This window comes from Macaca thibetana, chromosome 7 (assembly GCF_024542745.1).
Source record: "Macaca thibetana thibetana isolate TM-01 chromosome 7, ASM2454274v1, whole genome shotgun sequence".
In the NCBI taxonomy this organism is placed as follows: Eukaryota; Metazoa; Chordata; class Mammalia; order Primates; family Cercopithecidae; genus Macaca; species Macaca thibetana.
Genome location: NC_065584.1, coordinates 147868738 through 147891023, shown reverse-complemented (window position 1 = coordinate 147891023; position 22286 = coordinate 147868738). Strand labels below are relative to the sequence as shown.

Below are 22286 nucleotides of genomic sequence, written 5' to 3'. Positions count from 1 at the left end.
CGGGGTGGGGTCCCGGGGCGCTCCAGCTGGTGGCGCAGAGTCCGGCTGTGCTCCGAAGTGCCTTCCCTAGTCACGCCGCTTCCCCGGCCCCGGGAAGGGTGGGGCGCCGAGTAGGGCACCCCGGGCCGTCCGCGGCGTTTCCTGCGGTGGGCGGAGGAGACTGAACCTACGTGGTGCGGACCACTCTGTGGCTTTGTGGTAAAAATCCGGCCGCTCCAAGAACATTAAAACCTCTCGGGCAGACAGGCACTACGGCCCTCATTTTATACACGAAGAAACAAGCTGGGGAGGCCAAGGGCCTGGCCCCGGGGGAGGCGGGCAGCGGGTTTCATGGGTGCCAGGGCAGTCCAGATTTAGCGTTCGGCTCCTTGCGGCAGGTGCGATCCGTAGCCCTTTCTAGGTTCTGAACACGTGGTGTTAGCCAGCCACCTACATGCTGCGTGGCTGGGCCCACAGGTGCGCCCACAAACCCGCGTTCAAACCCTGTCACCGTGACTCACCATCTGCGTTACCTCCAGCACGTCGTAGGACTTACAAGCCTGGAAGTTCAAGTGAGATTAACGTAGCCTGGGATTGCTGGGCAAGCTAAACTCCCCATTACCAGGCTAAGATAAGAAGGGAAGGGATCTAGCATTTGTTAGACACCTAAGGTCTCCCAGCCAGGCGCTTCACATATCGCATTTAAGCCTCGTAACAGCCAACCAGCTGTTACCATTCCCTTTTTCCCGCGGGGGAAACCGAGTCTGTAACTTGTTAATCTGTATGGAGATTGGATCCCTGACCCTCTGACCTCTTTTTAGTAAGTGATTAGGGAAGAGGGCAAGCCTCAAGGGGCCCCTTGGGCTGGCATACCCTGGATGGAGCCTGCGATCTCACTGGGGCACTTGAGGACGTCCGGGGCTATTACAAATATTGCTTCCAAGTTGGGGCTCCTTGTAAAACCCGGCAAAGGAGCCTCGGGGCCAGAAGGCGAGCAGGGGGAGGGGGAAGACTGATGTGGCAATCCTGCGGCCACGGCGAGAGGAGGAAGGAAGGTCAGGAAATGATTAACCGGGCAGGGCAGTGGTTAGAGCCGGGCACCTCCCCGCAGTGCAGTCCTAGAGCAGCCAGGGACGCGCCGTCAGTCACTTCTCACTCCTCCCTACCTCCCACGCCACAAGTCGGCCTCTTCCGCATAGACCTCTGCCTAATGGTATCCACCCACGGGGGTGCGGCACTTCTGCTCATCCTTTCCCGAGAAGTATTTCTGATTCCTTAAAGATCTGCCCTTTTCCAAGTGGTATTTGATTGCTGTTAGAGCAAGCCTCGGCCTAGGATTTTTATGGCAGTGAGGCATTGTGGAAAGTGCGTCTGCCTAGGAAGGCAGGCCGGCACGGGTTCAAATCTTAGCTCTGCTGCCTACTTGACGGCCAGGCTTAGCAAGTGTCTCTAGCCGTTCCAAGCCTTTTCTAGATCTGTAAAACTGGAAGAAGAATACTTGTCTCGCAAGGAACGTGGGAATTCATGACAATTGCCACCCCATACTAGGTGGCCAATAACTTACAACTTTGTATTTGTTTTTACTGACACTAGATGACAACTCTTTTCCTGGGAAGTGGGAGGAGGAGAAACAATAATATCTGCCCTTGGCTCAAGTTCTTCCACCCATCTCTCCATGTCAACCTATTTGTCTTTAAGACCTTGCTCCACCAACCTTCTGTTTCCTCTGGACACCCACCCCCACTTAGCATCCATAGCCCCTTGTTCAGCCCTGGAGCATGACCTCACTCAGGCCATGCTTCATACTGGTACATAATATTTCTTCACCCTCTCAGAGACTCCATTTCCTAATCCCCTAGACTTCAATTTAAACATCACTTCCTGAGGGAGTCTTTTTCCGACCCTGTCCCACCCCCAGGGTACCTCCCAGTGCGTGATGCCCTTGTCTGCCCCAACACCGGCTTTTAAAAACACTTTAAAACACACACACACACACACACACGCACACACACACACACACAACAACAACAACAAAAACCGGAGACAGTGTCTCCTTTATTGCGCAGGCTGGTCTTAAAATCCTGGGCTCAAGTGATCCTCCCACCTAGGCCTCCCAAAGTGCTAGGATTACAGGCATGAGTCACCGTGCCCGGCCTAAAAACACTCTTAATGCATGTAATTATTTGTTTAATGTCTCTCTTCCCCTTGGAGGTCCATAAGGTAGCAAACAAGTCTGTCTGGTTTTCTGCTTTATTTCTAACATGCTATGTAGAACATGGAGGATGTCCAATAAATAAGGGAATACATGAATGAGTGAGTGTGCGGTGTGTTAGCCACGTCTGCCATGGGCAGGAGCTTAGCAAGTGGCCCAATATTTGCCAATATTTGACCCCTAGAGATGATCTCTAAATTTCCTTTCAGTTCTAGCTGTATAATTTTAACGGGATCAGGAATGTGAAAGTGCTTTGTGTAAGGTGTAAACTATTTTAAGGAAAAAAAGAAAGTTTGTATTAGTGACTGGTCTCCCCAGCTAGAATTAAAAACCCTTGGGAGCAGGGGCTCTAATTTAGTCCCAATTGTGATAGTCCCCCAAGGGCAAGCTCTATCAGGCAGTCCAGAGAAGTTGGGCAGAATCAGAGAGGCCCTCCTGGGGCTTTCGCTAGATTTCCCTAAAACAGCGAACTTTCCTGCGTCTTTGAAAGTTTTCGTAATAAGAAAATAGTGGAGAAAAAGAAACCCGCAGTGAGTAAATGAGTCAAATGGGGGAAGACCATAATGCACACTGGGAAATCTGCCTTTTCAGTCCCTAGTTTCTTCAGCTGCATTTAATACAGCATTCGCGTTTTTATTCTTGGCCCGCATCCCTCTGGCACTGAGGAGCTCTGACTTACATCCCAGGGAGCCCTGATGGTGACGAGCCAGCCTCCAGCCTCCAGCTCCCGTGCTCTTGGGTGCGCGGCTCCCGGGATTCCCCACCCAGCCCTCTGGACATCCGGGGGCGGGGAGGGAGGGTGGTTTCCGCGGCAAAACCTGCCCGAAGCGGCGGGCCTGTTTTAAAAGTTTGCATTTTTCAAAGGGGAGGAATGCAAAATTGCAACCGTACTATCAAATGTTTCTCTCTTAAAGGATAACTGTATATATACATGGAAGTGGCGTGGGTAATGAGGGGAGGGCGAGGTCATATGTTGCAGGGGAACCACTTCAGGAAAGGTCTCAAGGTTGCCGCGATTTTCCTAATACCTTAAACTTAGGACTTTTGGTGGAATTGATGGTCCTTAACCGACCATTACAAGGCAGACCAGGCCCTGGGGAAAACTAGCTTTGACTATCCCCACCCAGGGAAGGCTCATTGGAAACACTCCGAGAGGTGGCTTAATTATTAATATTTACCGTAGAGATTTTTCTAGGAGCAACGCCTCCTTGGGAAGCCAAAGTTATATCAAGAGGAGTCTTGGTAAGTGTTGGGGGCAGGGAATGGGCCGCTGCCACTCAGAGACTCTTCTGTTGCCTGGTTTAATTTTCCTAGTGGCACCTATCTGATATTTCCTTGCATGTTTACTTGCTTATCTATTGTCAGTCTCCATGAGAACAAAGATCTTGCTAGTCCTGTTGGTTGTCTGATTTCCAGCCCCTGGAATACAGCCTGGCAGGCCCTCAGTAACTATTTGTTGAATGACTAAATAAATGGAAAGGGGTGGGTGTGGCCTCCAACCACCCAGTTCTCCCTTCCCTACTCAGGAATACTGGTGGTGTCATTCTCCCCACTACCCATTCAGCCCTTTCACATCGTCTCCCTGCTGGAATTCTTCAGTGGTTCCCCATCTTTTGGATAAAATCCAAAACCCACTGCTCTCACAGGTACTAGGCCCCTCCCTTTTATTATAGCTTCTTCTTTTTCACTGTTACAGAAGTGCTTCAAATAGTCCCCACATAGAAAATGTGCTTCCTCATACCTCCGTGTCCTCCCCTGTCTCGTCCCTTTCTTCTTGGTCTGCTCCTAGTCCTTCCCCATGAAGCACATAGCCTCTTCCGGGAAGCCCTCCATCACTCACCCAAGCACACTTCTCACATGGTGCTGTTATTTTCTGTTCACATTTCAGTCTCTCTTGGGAATAGGTGTTAGTGTGTGTGTGTTTTTTTTTCCATCTGAGAATTCTCAGCACCTAGTTCAGCAAAAGCAGATCTTAAAAAAAACGATTTGTCCACTGAATGTTGTTGGAAGTGCTCCTTTTTAAAGCGATTACAGCAATAATTGTATGATATGGTCGCCTAAGTATTCAGAGAAATGACCTCAAGTGTTTGAGAAGAGAAACCTATATTTTATTGGGTCCCAACTAGGTGCCTGATACTGCGGCACCTAGTTGGGACCCAATAAATACTATGATTTTTATTTCTTTTTTAATCTTTCTACCACCCCTACCCCCCAAAAAAAACCTGGGAGGTAGATATTATCATCTCCATTTTACTGGTGAGAGAACTAAAGCTCAAAGAATGTTAAATAATTGCACAAATTTACACAATCAATAACTGGTCTTTTATCAAAAAAGGTAAAGTTTCACCCCTCATGCACATGGTCATGTATATGATTTTGCAGTGTTACACAGGAGAAGCCAAAGTTCCGAATAATGGAGATGCTTCGTGACCACAGGACACAGACAAGCCTCTGAGTAACTGAAGAAAGATTTGTGTTCGGTGCCATTGTCGTAATTATAAACGGCTTTTAATGCTTTCCTCTTTATCATTGAAGTCTCCTTTTATGAAGGAGATGAGGAGATTTTCTTGTTTAAAGACCCACTTTGCAGATAAAGCACTGACAGATTAAGCAAAACAGTGTGGCTCTAGCACCAAACAACTTATTTATTTATTTGTTTGTTTATTTATTTATTTATTTGAGAGAGGACCTCTTTTGCCCAGGCTGGAGTGCAATCACAGCTCACTGCAGCCTTGAACTCCTGAGCTCAAGCTATGCTCCTTCCTCAGCCTCCCAAGCAGCTGGAACCACAGACATGTGCCGCCACACCTGGCTAATTTTTAAAAAAATTTTGTAGAGATAGGGTCTCACTATGTTGCCCAGGCTGGTCTCCAGCGGCGCCTGCCTCAGGCCCCTGAGTTGCTGGGATTACAAGCATGAGCCACCTTGCCCGGCCCCAAACAACTCTTTGAGAGTGAATAAGTCACTTCTCTCTGGGCCCCAATCTTTCTTTCCATCTGTAAAATCAGGGGATTGAACTAAATGACCATTGAGGACCTTTCCAGAGAGAGAATCCAGCAATCCGGTGATAGTTCACAGTCGTCCAGTGACACGAGCAGAGGCAAGACGGCCTTTGTATGCTGTGGGAGAGACTGCTGTTTACACCAAATCTGCTTTCTTTTCCCCTTGGTTTCACAACTCGTAATTTCTCAGCTTCGCTTGTAGCTAGGTGTGGCCATTTTAGCCAACGATGTCTGAGCTGAAATCACAAGAAAGCCTTGGCTGGGGCTGGGCGCGGTGGCTCACATTTGTAATTTCAGCACTTTGGGAGGCCGAGGCAGGCGGATCACAAAGTCAGGAGATCGAGACCATCCTTGCCAAAACATGGTGAAACCCTGTCTCTACTACAAATATAAAAATTATCTGAGTGTGGTAGCGTGTGCCTGTAATCCCAGCTACTCGGTAGGCTGAGGCAGGAGAATGACTTGAACCCAGGAGGCGGAGGTGGCAGTGAACCGAGATCACACTACTGCACTCCAGCCTGGGTGACAGAGTGAGACTCCATCTCAAAATAAATAAATAAATAAATAAAGCTTGGCTGGGGCTGTGAACAGCTGCCCATGACAAAAATACTTCCATGTCCAGTTTTGTTTATCAATAACACATGAAGGAAATGGGAGAAATACATTAGGCCAGGCCTAGAACGAAACATGGGCCTTCTAGGCTTGTAGTCTGCCCTTTTTGTGTTCCCTCTTCAAATATTCATTTATTTGGCACATCTTGTCTGTGCTCCTACCACGTGCCAGGCACTTAAGATTCAGCAGCTCAGTGCTACATCAGTCTTCCATTCTGTCGACATCTCTTTGCCACTATCAGGATGGAAACAGTTGTGGTATCACTTATTTCCCCTTGCTCATTAGTTGCCTGATTAGACATCAGAACCTCTGAGTTTCAGTCAAAGGGCTGTCTAGATTCAGAGCTTTAAGCCTTTTAATTGTGAAAATGACATCACCGTAAAGGGCCTGGCCTGGTGCTTGGCACACAGTAGACCTTCCATAAATGTCTGTTTTCTTGAGACCTTGACAAAGAGGAGGATTGATGTGGGAGGTGGCACAGAAGGTTAGATTTTTGTCCTTTTAGAGAGATCTGAGCTAGATCATTCATTCAACAAATATCACTGTTGCACTAGGCTTTGAGATAGAAGAGTGTGAAACACACAGATTAAGCCTCAAAGGGATGAGGCAAGGTATAAGACAGATAGACTAGCAAATAGGCAATTGCAACACAGTGTGATAAGTGCTAGGAGGGGAAGTACAGGATGTTTCTTAGCCACAAACAAGGGGCAACTAACCCAGGCTGGTGAGTGGGGGTGGGGGAAGCATCAAGCAAGGCTTCCTGGAGGAGGTAGCATATGACCTGAGACTTGACGGAGACCTAGACATTAGGAAGGTGAAGTATGGGGAAGGAGTGGGGAAGGGTGCATAGTGTCCCAGGCATACGGAACAGTTTCTACAAAAGCTCAAAGGCTCAGAGAGGATTGAAACTGATAGTCTGGCTGAAGAGTCATGTACAAGGGGATGGAAGGCTGAGAGATGAGGCTGGCAAGGTAAGATGATGAAGGGCTGCTGAAGGGTTGTCACAGAACTGTGAGTAGAGGATTCTGGATCCCAGGACCCTGACATCTTTCAGGGTGGCGTTTTGCGAGGTCCTGGGAGAGGGGATAAGGGGACAAAGATACAGAAAGAAAGGGGAGACAGAGTAAAGAAACAAACTAACAATTACTAAAAATCTATAAGATGTTCATAGCCTGGGCAACATGGCAAAACCCATCTCTACAAAGAATACAAAAAGTCATCAGGTGTGGTGGTGTACACCTGTAGTCCCAGCTACTTGGGTGGCTGAGATGGGGGGATCACTTGAGCCCAGGAAGCCAAGGCTGCAGTGAGCTGTGATCGTACTCTTGCACTGCAGCCTGGGTGACAGCGTGAGACCCTGTCTTAAAAACAAAACAAAAAAAAGTTTGATTGTATTAGTCATCTGAGAAATGCAGATAAAAACCACAGTGCCTACCTAGCTAGAAACAAATAGGCAGGGGTTAGAATGGAGATGTGACTCTCAGCCTCACGCATACCTTATCATTACCAGATCTCTCCCAGACTGCGTCCCTGAGGAGTTTACAACCCGCTGAGAAGGAGAGACTTATAGACTTTAAGAAGTGAATTGTGATGGGGAGAAGAATCCAAGGCTGAGGGAACCTCCACCTCTGTCTTCCCCTCTTCCTTCCTAACCCTAATCTGAAGTCTCCATTTTTCTATTCAGAATATTCAGCTGACCAGAAAATGAATTCCCCAAACATACAGAACATAGATTTTCATAGTCCCAGACCTTTCCATGAGGTGCTTGATGCATTGGAAAAAAGCGGGGCCAAAAGTCAAATATCAAGCAGGCTGGAGTCCTGCTTCTACTGATCTTGGACCAGGAGCCTGACCTCTCCTGAGCCTCCATCTCTGAAATGAGAATTAGCTGCTTCCAAAATGGTGCCATCCCTACTTTATCTCCCTCAGCCAGATACTTAATGTTTGGAAAGAGAGAGTAAGGATTTCTATGTTATGATCAGCACCATTTTCTGAAGTTGCTTTTGTGCATTTGTGTAATCATACCACAGGTTATAAGCATATTTCATAATGAAGTCATTAAGAAAGCTCTGTGCTGACCCCGTTATAAATATTTTCTGGCAGCAATAGCAGGGGGAAAAATACATGTATAGTTAACATTACTACTGTCCAAAGAACAATGGTGAGAAAGTAAGGAAAGGGGCTTAGAGCTCTTTGGCCTTTCTCAGTTACCTGTGGGACAGCTGGGGTCTTCCGGCTAGAAATGGAGCCCAAAAGCAGCAAGGCTTCATGGAAAATTATGCTTCCTAAAAGCCCCTGGGGCAGAGCAATTAGAGAACTGGCAGGGTCAGGAGTTTCATAGAGGAGGAAGCTGATCCCAGATCCAGCATCACAGAGTCCTCTGGTCAGCTTCTGATACCATAATGCTCCTTGCTTGCCAGGTTCTGTGCAAAGCAAGCTACAGAAGAGGTTTTGGGGCTCTGAATTGGCCTTTTTCCAGTGTGCAAACGGTGCAAGCTGATTTTACTGGGGGAAAAGATGACTGCAGAGGGAAAAACACCAAATGCAGCAGTCAATATAGTAGTTCCCACCATCAACAACCTCCACACTCATGCCCAGGAGCCCTCTGAAGGCAGTGGCAGCACCAGGATAGAGTGCCTGGCGCAGATGAGGCACTCAGGGAATTACATTGATCTGGAAAATAAATGTGCATTAGCAGTGAAAAGCTTACTCTAAAGCTGGTTCTGCAAGGAACTGGGAACAGCTGTTGGCCTGGGGGTGGGGAGGCTGGGAGAAGAGAGGGAGGGGGAAATTACTTTTTCATTATATACCATATATGAATTTTGTACCATTGGTTATCAAAAAAGTAAGCAATATTTAAAAATTTTTAAGCCTAATGTTATTCCCCAATCAGGGAAATTTGCAGGACAATGGGAGGGAGAAAGTGGGTTTTTAGAGTCAAACTAACTTGGGTTTTGACTCCCAGCTAATCCTACTACTTCCTAGCTGTGTGTCTGAAAACAAGTTACTTACCTTTTCAGAGCTTTATGCTACTTAACTGTAATGGGGAGAATGAGCCTCCGCTGCATTGTGATGTAGGTGAAAGTGATAACAGCAACACTTAGGAGATTCACTATGTGCCAGGCACTCTTCTGAATGCTTTCTGGCTGTGCGTGGATTCATTTCATCATCAGGACACTACAAGAGGGATATTTTTCTTTTCTTCCTCCCCATTTTACATATGAGGAAACTGAGCCATAGGGAGACTAAAGAACTTGCTTTAGTCCTTTAGTTCTTTAGGTGGGCTGTTTACCTCCCAAGCCCAGCTCTTCCTACCTCTACACTGCTGCCTTGAACTGTTAGCATCCTCTTCCTTTCAATTAGGATTTCTTAAAAATGCAGACATTTTCAAGATCCAAAGAAATGTCTTTCTCATAATGGGCTGTTGGATATGGTCACAGGCTAGTGAGGGCAGTGCTGGTTGGGGAATTAGCAAAGCAGGTGAGAGAGAGAGAGCAGTTCAACTTTAATGAAGGTAAGAATTTTGCAATCAGAAAATGTAATTTAATTGTAGCATAGCACAATCATAGCTCGCTATAACCTTCAGCTTCTGGGCTCAAGCAGTCCTCCTGCCTCAGCCTCCTAAGTAGCTGGGACTACAGATATATGCTACTATACCCGCCTAATTTTTTAAACAATTTTTTTTTTTTTGCTCTTTTGCCCAGGATGGTCACAAACTCCTGGGCTCAAGTGATCCCCCTGTCCTGGCTTCCTAAAGTGCTAGGATTACAGGTGTGAGCCACTGCACCAGCCTATTTTTATTTTAAAATGTTTAATTATATATTAGAGGAGGATTCCATAAGGTCTTCAGGACTTAGGGCCTCCAAAAACATTAAAGGGTGGAGCAAACTTTTAGTCAGGGTTGCCTCCTCGACCCCCCTCAAATGGGTCCTGGGCTGAGTCACCTTCTGCTTATATTGCTGACTCTGTGGTCACCCATAGTAGGTCTTTTTGTGGTTGACATCCTGATACTAACTTGTCTGTGGTCATTTACCTATTCCACTTCTAAGATTGAATCAAAAAACAATCACAGGGCCAGGCGCTGTGGCTCACGCCTGTAACCCCAGCATTTTGGGAGATCAGGGCGGGAGGATTACTTGAGCCCAAGAATTTGAGATGAGCCTAGGCAATACAGTGAGTTCCTGTCTCTACAAAAAATATTTAAAAATTAGCTGGGCATGGTGATGCATGTATGTAGCAGTCCCAGTTACTTGCGAGGCTGAAGCAGGAGAATCTCTGGAGCCCAGAAGTTTGAGGCGCTCCAGCCTGGGCAACAGAGCAAGATGTTGTCTCAAAAAAAAAAAAAAAAAAAATTCCCAGTGACTTGAATGTTCCAGGCAGCTGGTTTCTCAATTTCATTGACTTTTTACTACACGTGGAAAATAAAGTGTTTTTTTTTTCCTGCATTTCTTTAAAAGAGTTTCAAAGAAATGAGCCTGAATGGGCAAGGGGTAAGGACACTTTTTTTCCTTAGGCTGAATTGAAGATTCTTCCTCCCCATGTCCCAGAATGGTTCATTTCCTTCCAATTTCCCTTGTGCATCCTCACTCCCCCTCCTACTCTAGGACCTTCAGTGTTTCCTTTAGGTCTTTCCTTGTCCCTAAGAATTAGGCCACTCGCCCTTCTGAGCCCCTCCGCAGGCCTTGGAGGGGCTTTAGGCTCAGCCTATGCTCAGAGCACTCCCAACGCTGGACCATCCCTCCTCTTCCTGCCCCCTCAAGTGTCCAGCCTGGCGGTGGACCTTGGCCAAAGAAGAGATGAACCATGTGAAGACCTCATCCCTGCCTCCCACCACCAGTTTTCTTTGCAAGCTTGCATCATCTCTTCCTGCCTGTCATGCTCTATCGATAAGCAGCTTTCAGCAGCTCCTTACTGCCCCCAGGAGCAAGCCCAGACTTTTCCCCTGGCATCTGGACTCTCCTCCATTCGATTCTGACTGACCTGTCAGGCTTGCCTCTCTCCACACCCCAACACAGACCTGACTGCATAGCAGATCCTGAATGCTGTCACCCTGGCTCCTGGCTCGAGCTGTTTCCTCTGCCTGTTTCTCTCCAGCCTGCGGAAGTTGACCCATCTACCAGGGCCTAGCACGAAGCCCATTTCTAGAAAACTTCAGCACTTATTCATGTTCTCTCTCCTTTCCTTCCCTCCTTCCCTCCTCTCTTCCTCCCTTCTTTCTGTCTTTCTGTCGAGCTTTCTCTCTCTCTCTCTCTGTTTCTCTCTCTCTCTCTGAGTGTATATTGATCTCCCTCCTCAGCCACGTTCCTATGGGACTCCCCTTCTACCTCTGAGACAGCACTTACTTCAGGCTGCTTTGGAGTAGAGTTCTTCATGTTCACACCACCTCCCAGGTTAGAAATTGCGCTCCTGGAATTCAAGAGCTACCCATTCTTCATTCATGTGCATGTTGATCATCTGCTGGCCACATCCAGGGTTTTGCACCTGGAATAGGTTCCTAATAAATGCTTGGCACTTGGTACAGTGGCTCGAGGGACAGAGTGAGCCTTGGCTTTAGCAATGGACAGCACACCTCCTAATGTGTGACCTCGGACAACTGACTTACCCGCTCCAAACCCCTTAGGTCCAAAACCTATAAAATGGGGCTTAAAATAGTGCCTACGCCATAGAGTGGTGAGGGATAAACGAGATAATGTGCAGAACATGTAATGCACACTTACCACTCATAAACTAGGCATGAGTCACCAGCTTCATCCTACACACACTTTCAGAGATTTACTTTTGCCCTGGATCCTCTGGAGTGGGTACTGGGGAGAAAGTTACTAGGATATTCATGTTGAAAGACAAAGATGACCTCGACGCAGCCTGGTCCTGGCTACAGAAAGGATGGTTAAGTCTGAATGGATTCTAAAGAAATCAAGGGCACAAAGCTGGCAGCCCCAGGCCCTTATAAAAGGTGGGGCCTCTCTCTTCCCAACTAAAGAAATCAGACACTACCTAGAAAACCAGCTCCTTTAATCTCCTTACGCTAAAGATTAACACCTACCAGAGTCCCCCCGCAAAGCCGTCTTCGTACTTTAATGTGAGCCTGAATAATTGGAGTACAGGAAAGGCAATCTGGAGCATGGAGAAAGGGAATTTTCAAAGGAACCTGGCCATTGTGTCTCTGGCACTGAGGTTGAGGGGAACAGAGGCCAGGAGGGTAGGACTCTAGAAAGCCAGGGAGCCCCTCCTGTCATTGAGACACACACTCCGGCCAAATGGACTTCTGCCTTTTCCTTGGATTCCAGGAGCAGCGGTCCTGGACAGGGGCAGTGGAGGGTGAGGTATGGTGGGGAGGGAAGGGTGGGTGGGAGCAGAGCAGTATCCTCCCTCTGGCCACTGTGGTTCTCAGCGTACATTCTTACATGGGTGTTTTGATATATTTCAGCCTCTGAGAATGTTGGCAGACCACCAGCTTTTCTCAGGGCCAAGCTCCCTTGAATAAGTCGACATACTTCTGCACACCATCCCCACTAGCCTGTCCACCATATAGGTTCCTGCGATGGAGTGGTGGTGTGGGATTGGAGGAGGGGTGGGGGGATTGAGGCTGGGGACAGAGCAGTTGCTGTGGAAGATTTGAGTCCTGTGTGGCAGCCTTTCCCTTGGAGACAAGATCCTGGGCTAGGCTGTTGGCACATGAATGACTTTTGGACTACAATCTACCCTTTTACAGATGAGGAAACTGGGACCTAAAGAGCCCGAGCCAAGAGGAAAACCTAAATCTCACCCCAGTCCAGGGTTTCTGTCCTGTTTCTCTATGACAGTCCCATAAAGAAATTTTGCTATGACATGATGCACGTGTCACAAAGTTGAAAAGGACAAATCTGGATTTAACTAGAAAGTGTGAGTCCTGCTTGCTCAATCTCACATTGGAGCCACAACTTGCTCCTCGCCTGACTTGTAGCTTCTCATCCTGTGGTGTGGGGAGGGGTGGGCAGAGGGAGGACTGGTGCAAACAGTGTCTAGATTTCCTCTCTGATAGACCCCTGGGGTGGAGTTGGAAAGGTCCAAGGTGAGGTGTGAGGGTTTTGACTTGATGGGTCTGCTCTTTTGAGTGCTGGGCAGGTAAGCAGGCATTCCATTCCTCCTTCCCTAAAAGATCTGTAGCCTCTTTAGGATCAGAGGAGGCTGGTGTGCAATGGGAATGCCACTGAGAGGTGGCGCCTAGCACCCATCCAGGAAAAGGAACAGAGTGAAAAACTGATGATGGTGACTCACATGAGTTAAAAAAAAAAAAAAGCAGAAGTAAGCAAAACTGGCATGGGTATGACCAATGGAAAGGCTCAGAGAATGGGGATGTAGAAAGGATTGATGAAACTCTCAGGGGAAATTCATTCACTCAGTCAAGAGCTCTTTAACTGAAACTTACTCTGTACCAGGTTCAGTTGTCGGTACTGGAGAAATCACACCAAGAAGGCTGCAGAGACCCATTGCAAGTGACCCGGGAAGAGGAAAACTCAGTCATGGGCAGACTCCCATTTAAATGGAAATCAGAGTTAAAGGAGGACAGTGGGAAGAATGAGATCTTGAAAAATCCATCAGCAATTTCGGGATGATAACGTCTGCACAGATGATATTTTTTAAAAACCTGGGAGAACGGAGTCAGAGGGAGACACAATTTGAGAGCTACTGTGGCACTCTGGGGACTAAAGTGTTTGCACCACATGCTGGGGTAATTCAATCACTCAGCAAGCACTATCTGAGCACCTGTGTTTCTCTGGCCACACTAGTCTCCCTGCTGTTCCTTGTCCTCACCAGGCATGCTTCCCTACTCTGCCTTTAATCTACAGGGGCACTATCATAGCTCATTGTAACCTTGAAATCCTGGACTCAAGCGATTCTCCCATTTCAAACCCCCCAGTAGCTGGGACTACAGGCCTGCACCACCATGCCAGGCTATTTTTTTTTTCTTTTTTGGTATAGGTGGGGTCTCACTATGTGCCCAGGAGGTCACTATCTCCTGGGCTCAAGCCATCCTCCCGCCTTGGCCTCCCAAAATGCTAGGATTACAAATGTGAGCCACCACACCCATCCAGAGTTCCCCCTTTTTTTTTTTGAGGGCTTCCCCCTACTCAGTAGCACCATTGTCTTAGGTCATTTTCTGTTGCTGTAACATATACCACAGATTGGGTAATTTATAAAGAAAAGAAATTTATTTCTTACAGTTCTGGAGGCTGTAAAGTCCACATCTTGTGAGGGCCTTTTTGCTGGTGGGGACTCTCTGAAGAGTCCACAGGTGGTGCAGAGCACCACAAGGCGAGGGGACTGAGCGTGCTAGCTCAGTTCTCTCATCCTCATCTTATAAAGCTGCTAGTTCCATTCCTGTAGTAACCCATTAGTCCATCAACCCATGAATCCATGAATGGATTTATCCATTTATGAGAGCAGAGCTCTCATGACCCAGTCACCTCTTAAAGGCCCCACCTCTGAATATTGCTACATTGGGGAGTAAACTTCAACATAAGTTTTCGAGGGGACAAATATTCAAGCCATAGCAACCATTTAGCAAATGCATAAACAAGCTGAAATTGTGGTGACAAGAGAAGGCACATCACTGTCTCTCATTTTTCTTTGTTTTTATTTTCTACTTTTATTATGATTATTTTTTAGAGATGTGGTCTCTCCATGTTGCCCAAGCTGGCCTTGAACTCCTAGCCTCAAGTGATTCTCCCGCCTTAGCCTCCCAAAATGCTGGGATTACAGGTGTGAGCCACGAAGTCCAGTTATCTCACTCATCATTGTACCCTAGCGCTAGGCACATAGTAAGCATTGAGGAAATGTTGAATGAATGAATACAATTTTTAAGCACTGAGGAAACCTATTTTAAAAATTGTAAATGTTATTATCACAACTTTGTAAAAAGTGCATTTTAAAATGTTTTTAAAATCCTCTAATAAACACCAACAGTGTAGTGTGTCCATAATCCCAACTACTCAGGAAGCTGAGGCAAAGAGGATCATTTCAGCTTAAGAGTTCGAGGCTGCAGTGAGCTGTGATTGTGCCACTGCACCCCAGCCTGGGCAACAGAGCAAGACCCTGTCTTTAAAAAAACTTGTAAAAAGAAATACCAACATCTGTTGAATGGTGGAGTTCTGAGAAATGTTTTCTTGTTTCTTTTCTTTCCTTCCTTCCTTCCTTCCTTCCCTCTTTCTCTCTTTTTTTTTTTTTTTTTTTTTTGAGACAGAGTCTTGCTGTCGCCCAGGCTGGAGTGCAGTAGTGCAATCTCGGCTCACTGCAACCTCTGCCTCCTGGGCTCAAGCACGCCTCAGCCTCCCTAGTAGCTGGGATTCCAGGTGCATGCCACCATGCCCTTCTAATTTTTCTATTTTTAGTAGAGATGGGGTTTTGCCATGTTGGCCAGGCTGGTCTTGAACTCCTGACCTCAAGTGATCCATCTGCCTTGGCCTCCCAAAGTGCTGGGATTACAGGCATGAGCCCCTGTACCTGGCCTTTTTCTTCCTTTTCTATATTTTTCCCATTCTGTATACTATAGTAACATTTTAAATAATGAATAAAGTATATTTTAGTCCCCTCTACACCTTCCTTCTTCCCAAAAAAGGAATTGTGAGAATTACAATTTACAACCTAATATTTTAAAAGTCTTGTGCCATGTAAAGTATAAATGATGAAGACTGAGAAACCATGACCTGAACTTTACAATGCAATGAAATAAAGTTTATCACACTGATGGGTTTGACAGTATGCGTGAGGATTGTGTAGCTGGGCATAACCAACAGTTCTCATAAAACACTTTGATTGGTATTTCTTGAAACAGCCAAACTGGCCTCTGTCAGATGCTTGGGGAAGGGGGGCAGGAACTGGATGGGGGGTGTGTGGCTCTGTTGGCCTCAGAAGACCTCTGGATCTATAACCCAGGTATGCCACTTTGCTGGCAGAGAAGGCCAGGACCTGGGAGCTCTGAGGACCTCCGGCTGACAGATTTGCAGCCTCCAAGTGGAGCTGGTGCTGCTCAGACTTCACAAAGAAGCTTTTCACCACAACAGGAACAGCACGAACACCCCATCCTCTCCTTTCCTTCCCTTCCCAGCCTTCTGGATATGGAGAGCTCATAAGGTACTGCCTGAAATGTCATCAATAAAAATGTGTTGGGGCAGCAGAGTGATTGCCTTTGAGAGGATTAGAGGAGAGAATATTCATTCACACAACAAATGTTTATTGAGAATCTACTATATGCCAAGCATAAGGGAGGTCCTGTGCATACGTGGTATCATTTCCTTGCATCAGCCTGATGAAGATGGTATTAGACCCACTATACAGATAATGAAACAGGCTGGGAAATGTTAAGTTAGTGACCCTGAATCACACATTTAAGTAAGTGGTGGTAGTGGGGAGGGAGGTGGAAAGGGAGGGAGGAGGGACTCAGACACAGCCCTCTCAGCGGTGGAACGCCTGTGTTCCCACACTGCGCACTGCACCACAGCGAGGCATCCAGACTTCGTGCTTACAGCCTTTGTGACCATCAGCAGCTACTCCGGGTCTCGATCTCCTCGTTTACAAAAATAAAGTGCTTGAGTGGCTCACACATGTAGTCCCAGCACTTTGGGAGGCCAAGGCGGGTGGATCACTTGAGGTCAGGAGTTGGAGACCAGCTTGGCCAACATGGCGAAACCCCCTCTCTACTAAAAATACAAAAATTAGCCAGGTGTGGTGGCAGGCACCTGTAATCCCAGCTACTTGGGAGGCCAAGGCAGGAGAATCGCTTGAACCGGGAGGCAGAGGTGGCAGTGAGCCGAGATTGCACCACTGCACTCCAGCCTGGGCAACAGATCGAGACTCCATCTCAAAAAAAATAATAAAATAATAAAGTGCTTGAGAAAATACGTTTCCCAAGTGTCCCAGCGCTGGGTTCTTTGTCACAGTGTTTCCTCCTCTTGCCTTTTTCCCCACCGTGATCCCTTTTCGGTGATCCTCTTGCCTTTGTAAAAGCTCTGCCAGACCAATTCTCTGCCGCCAGCTCAGAGCTCCCCTGGGGACTCCGGTCTCTCCCCAGCTCGCCCCCTAGGGGACACAGGTGGTGCTGCGGGAGCACGGGCTCCCAGTGAGAGTCCATGCAATTGTCAGACCAAGTCAATATAATCACGGGTTTGAATTCAACTTCGATTGCTGCTTTACCTTTAAAAAAAAACCATGGATCTAGAAAATATCCAGCCCTTCCCACATTCACCAGGGCAATGCTGCTGAAACATTTAATGACGGGGAGTATTTGTAGCCTGAAGACCTACTGGTTCTATGAGTCATATTTAAAAATGGGATTATATGTTTACTTCCTACACCTCAGTTTCTTTTAGGTTCTGTGAAACTACTGATTGATCCAATGCTGATTTTGCAGGGATGCCAAAATGTGATTATAAAACAATATATTTGTCTCTACTTGGTTATTTTTATTAAAATAATCAATTTTTGTTAGGTAATATATGCATGTGGCACAATATCCAAAAATCGCTAAGAGGTTTTCAGTAATTATCATATGACCCGGCAATTCCACTCCTGGGGATATACCCAAAAGAACTGAAAAACAGGTGTTCAAACAAAAACTTGTATACAAATGTTCACAGCAGCACTTTGCATGATACCCAAAAGGCAGAAACAACCCACATGTCATCAACTGATGAATAAACAAAATGTGGTTTCTCTATTCAATGGAATATTACTCAGCCATAAAAGGGAAAGAAGTACTGATACGTTCTACAATATGGATGGACCTTGAAAGCATTTTGCTAACTGAAAAAAGACACAAAATGCCACATATAATTTCATTTGTATGAAATATCTTGAATAGGCAAATCCGAAGAGACAGAAAGCACATGAGTAGTTGCTGGGGCCGGAGGTAGGAAGGAATAGGAAGTGCTAATGAGCACTGAGTCTCCTTTTGGGTGATGAAATGTTCTGAAACTGGATGCTGGTGGTGGTTGCATGACATTATGAATGTACTGAATCATACACCTTAAAATAGTTAAAATAATGCATTTTATGTTATGTGTATATACCACAGTAAAACAAATAGTACTCTTCTCTATCTTTCCAGAAATGATGATGATAATTATTGTTATTTTGAGACAGAGTTTCGCTCTTGTTGCCCAGGCTGGAGTGCAATGGTGTGATCTCAGCTCACCTCAACCTCCGCCTCCTGGGTTCAAGCGATTCTCCTGATTCGGCCTCCCGAGTAGCTGGGTTTACAGGCATGTGCCACCATGCCTGGCTAATTTTGTATATTTAGTAGAGAGAGGGTTTCTCCATGTTGGTCAGACTGGTCTCGAACTCCCAACCTCAGGTGATCCATCAGCCTTGGCCTCCCAAAGTGCTAGGATTATAGGCGTGAGCCACCACACCTAGACTGTAATAATTTTTATTAGTTTGTTTTTTGTCTTTGTTTGTTTATATGTTTATTCTTCAGAAAATTTTGAAGTTTTTTTGTTGTTGGTTAGGTTTGTTTGTTTGTTTGTTTGTTTTTTAGACAGAGTCTCACTCTTCTCACCCCGGCTGGAGTACAATGGCACGATATCGGCTCACTGCAATCTCCGCCTCCCGGGTTTAAGCAATTCTCCTGCCTCAGCCTTCCAAGTAGCTGGGATTACAAGTGCCTGCCATCACGCCCAGCTAATATTTTATCTTTTTAGTAGAGATGGGATTTTGCCACGTTGCCCAGGCTGGTCTTGAACTCTTGGCCTCATGAGATCCACTTGCCTTGACCTCCCAAAGTATTGGGATTACTGACATGAGCCACTGCACTGGACTGTAATGATTTTTATTAGTTGTTTTTTTGCCTTTGTTTGTTTATAGGTTTATTCTTCAGAAAATTTTAAAGTTTTTTGTTGTTGTTGTTTTTTGAGACGGAGTTTTGCTCTTGTCTCCCAGGCTTGAGTGCAACGATCTCAGTTCACTGCAACCTGCCTATCCTGGGTTCAAGCAATTCTGACTCAGCCTCCCAAGAGGCTGGGATTACAGGCGCCCTCTACCACGTCCTGGCTAGGTTTTTGTATTTTTAGTAGAGATGGGGTTCTGCCATGTTGGCCAGGCTGGTCTCGAACTCCTGACCTCAGTAATCCACCTGCCTCGGCCTCCCAAAGTGCTGGGATTATAGGCATGAGCCACCACGCCTGACTGAAGTTTTATATACTCAAATTTGATAATGTTTGCCTTTATGGTTTCTGTATTACATGGCATGCTTAGACAGAGCTTCTTCATTCCAAGATTATAAACATATTCAACTATATTTTCTTCTTGTACCTTTTTTTTTTTTTTTTTTTTTTTTTTTTTTTTTGAGACAGGGTCTTCTTCTGTTGCATAGGCTGGAGTGCAGTTGTGTGACCATAGCTCGCTGCAGCCTCTCCTGGGCCAAGATTCTCCCGCCTTAACCTCCTAAGTGGCTGGGACTACAGGCACACAGCACCACACCCAGTTAATTAATTAATTTTTTTTTAGTGGAGAAGAGGTCTCACTAAGTTGCCTGGGTTGGTCTTGAACACCTGGGCCTGGGCTATTCTCCCGCCTTGGCGTCCCAAATTATTGGGATTACAGGTGTGAGCCACTGTGCCATCCCCTTTACTTTTATGGTTTCATATTTGACATTTAGGTTTCTATTCATCTGGGATTGATTTTGGAATCAGGAGTGAGGTAGCAGTATAATATAAATGGTTTTCCTAAATGGAAAATGATGTGTAGCCTGTTGTCTCGATACTATTTACTGAACAGCGCTTTTTTCTTCTTTGATTTGAAATGCCAACTTTAAAAGTATTAATTCACATATACTTGGGTCTACATCTGGATTTTTTTTCCCTATTGGTTTATCTGTCTATTTCTCCGTCTACAATGCTTTGTTAACCAGAAGTCCGCATTCAATTGTATAGGGTCTTCAATATAAATACTACTAAATTTGACATAGGTAACTCTTGAAAGTTAGAACACAGGAAAGGGAGGGTAGAGTCTCAGAGTTTCACTAAGGCAGCAGTCCTCAAAGTGTGATCCAGGGACCCTCAAGGGTCCCCAAGGCCCTTTCAGAGGGTCCACATGAGCAAAACTATTTTCTTTTTTCTTTTTTTTTTTTTTTTTTGAGACATAGTCTTACTATCGCCCAGGCTGGAGTGCAGTGGCACAATCTGGACTCACTGCAAGCTCCTGGGTTCAAGCGATTCTCCTGCCTCAGCCTCCCGAGTAGCTGGGATTACGGGCACACGCCACTATGCCCGGCTAATTTTTGTATTTTTAGTAGAGACTATGTTTCACCATGTTTGCCAAGCAGGTCTCAAGCTCCTGACCTCAGGTGATCTACCCGCCGTGGCCTTCCAAAGTGCTAGGATCACAGGTGCGAGCTACCGCTCCCAGCCACAAAACTATTTTCATAATACTTTTCACTCTCATCCTGTCAGGGGTATGCTGTGGAGTTTTCTGGAGGCTGCATGACACATCCACAATTATCTGAAAAGGCTATTAAAATACTCCTACCTCTTCTAATTACATATCTGGGTGAGGCTGGAATTTTCTCATATACTTCAACCAAAACAACATATTGCAACACTTGAATACAAATAGAGATTCTAGTTATCTTCTAGTAAGCCAGACAATAAAGAGACTGTAAAATATGAAACAATGCCTCTCATCTCCCTAAATTTTAACATAGTTTTTTTTCATAAAATGTGTTAACATCCATTGAGTTTATTTTTATTTTAAAGGTGATTAATAATATTTTAACTTTTTCAGTTTGAATTTCTAATACTGTAAATATAAATAAATATAGCCCACATGAACAAAAGCTTTTTGGGGTCCTTGATAATTATTATTAGTGCAGTGGCACGATCATAGCTCACTGCAGTCTCCACCTCCCGGAATCAAGCAATCCTCCCAAAGTGCTAGGATTGCAGGCGTGAGCCACTGTGCCCATCCTGATAATTTTTAAGGGCATAAGAGTCCTAAAACCAAAAAATATGAGAAGTAGTGCCCTAGGGTATATACCCAGGAGTTGTGTGACGTAGGGGCATATTCATCTTTAAATGGTAACTCTGATAACCACTGATGATTAAGTTGAGTTTGATATCATTTATATAGAGCCCCCAAAACAGCACAACTAAACTTTATACAGCTCAGAAATGTATGCATATTTACTAAAACTGAAAAGAAAATAGAAGGCAAGGTTAAGCTCACAATGTAGGATAGTGGTTACCTTTCATGGAGAGGCAGGGGGATGGAGGGAGAAGGGGCAAATTGGACTGGTTCTTAGGTACAGTGTTTAGTACTGTGCTTTATAACTTACAGATATGCTGCATTTTCTTTCATATGTGTTCAATACTACATACTTTTTTATTTACTAAAAATAAGAAAGAAACAGTTTCTGCCCACAAGAGGTTCCCTGTCTGGTGATTGTGAGTGGAAATCACATTCCTCTTCCCTCTGAGTTTCAGCTCATTGAGAAACTGACCAGGAATCAGATAAGCTGAAAGTCCAGGCTCTATTATCTGCAAAGCTGGATTAGAGAAGGTGGAGGCCAGTGGTTTTCTCCTCCTTGCCTACCTGATCCAGTTGGTCCTGTGCAAACCAGGGAGTCCCCTGCTGACCTCTCCCCAGCTGGCAGGATCTGTCTGGTGGAGGAGGAGACCCAAAGTTATGCAGGCATTAGGGGATGGCACCTGTGATATTAGAACCCAGATCTATCCTCCTCTAAGGGTGATGGCTTTGGCTGACCCTTCTGGGCCTCAGTTTCCCTTCTGTAAAAAGGGAGTCACATATTACAGATGTGTCATGAGCACTAATTGCATATCTTAGCACAGGGGTTGGCTTTCCTCCTTCCCTTCAAGTGCAAGCTCAGGCTACACCCCTAGGATGACTGTACCCACCTCTCTGGGTTTGACTGTTCTCAGTCACTTTCAGGGAAGAGATCTATCCAGAGAGGGCAATACTATGACTCATGTCACAAGCGACACATCTCATTCCACATCATTCATTCTCCCATGTTTCCAATGCTTACATCTTATCTCCTCACTGGGAAACTGTAGGGGAACTCCCCTCCCTCCCTCTCCTTCCTTCCTCCATTTATGCTGGGTCACTCTCAGGCTCCCCGCAGAGACTCACACTCGGGGACTTGATTCAAAGCCAGTCACTTACCCCAGGCAGCAGCTATGAGAAACCAGGTGGACGCTCCAGAGGTGGACGTCCAGGTGGACGCTCCAAGCTAAGAGAAACACTCCCAAACCAACAGAATGGGCTCTCCTCCTCTCAGACACCAGACAAAGGTAGGCTCAGCTGGGCTGCATTTAAGAGGCTGATGGCCCCGATCTGCAAGCCTGGTTTAGAACCTGCCCATTCAATTTGGTTTTGATTCTATTCAATTAGATTTAATTCCTTTCAACAATGAAGTGTCAGGTGCTGGGCAAGGCCAGTGTGTTTAAACCTCTGAGGCTCACCTCCCCAGAAAACAACTTTGTCAGTGA

General features: G+C 46.0%; 1 long non-coding RNA gene across 1 annotated transcript; it reads left to right on the top strand.

The window, feature by feature from the left end:
- Positions 1–30: 30 nt before the first annotated feature.
- On the top strand, positions 31–18588 carry LOC126958018 (uncharacterized). The gene is made up of 3 exons (XR_007727033.1): positions 31–198; positions 13224–15918; positions 18320–18588. It is a non-coding gene; the product is annotated as an uncharacterized LOC126958018 (long non-coding RNA).
- The last annotated feature ends 3698 nt before the right edge of the window (positions 18589–22286 follow it).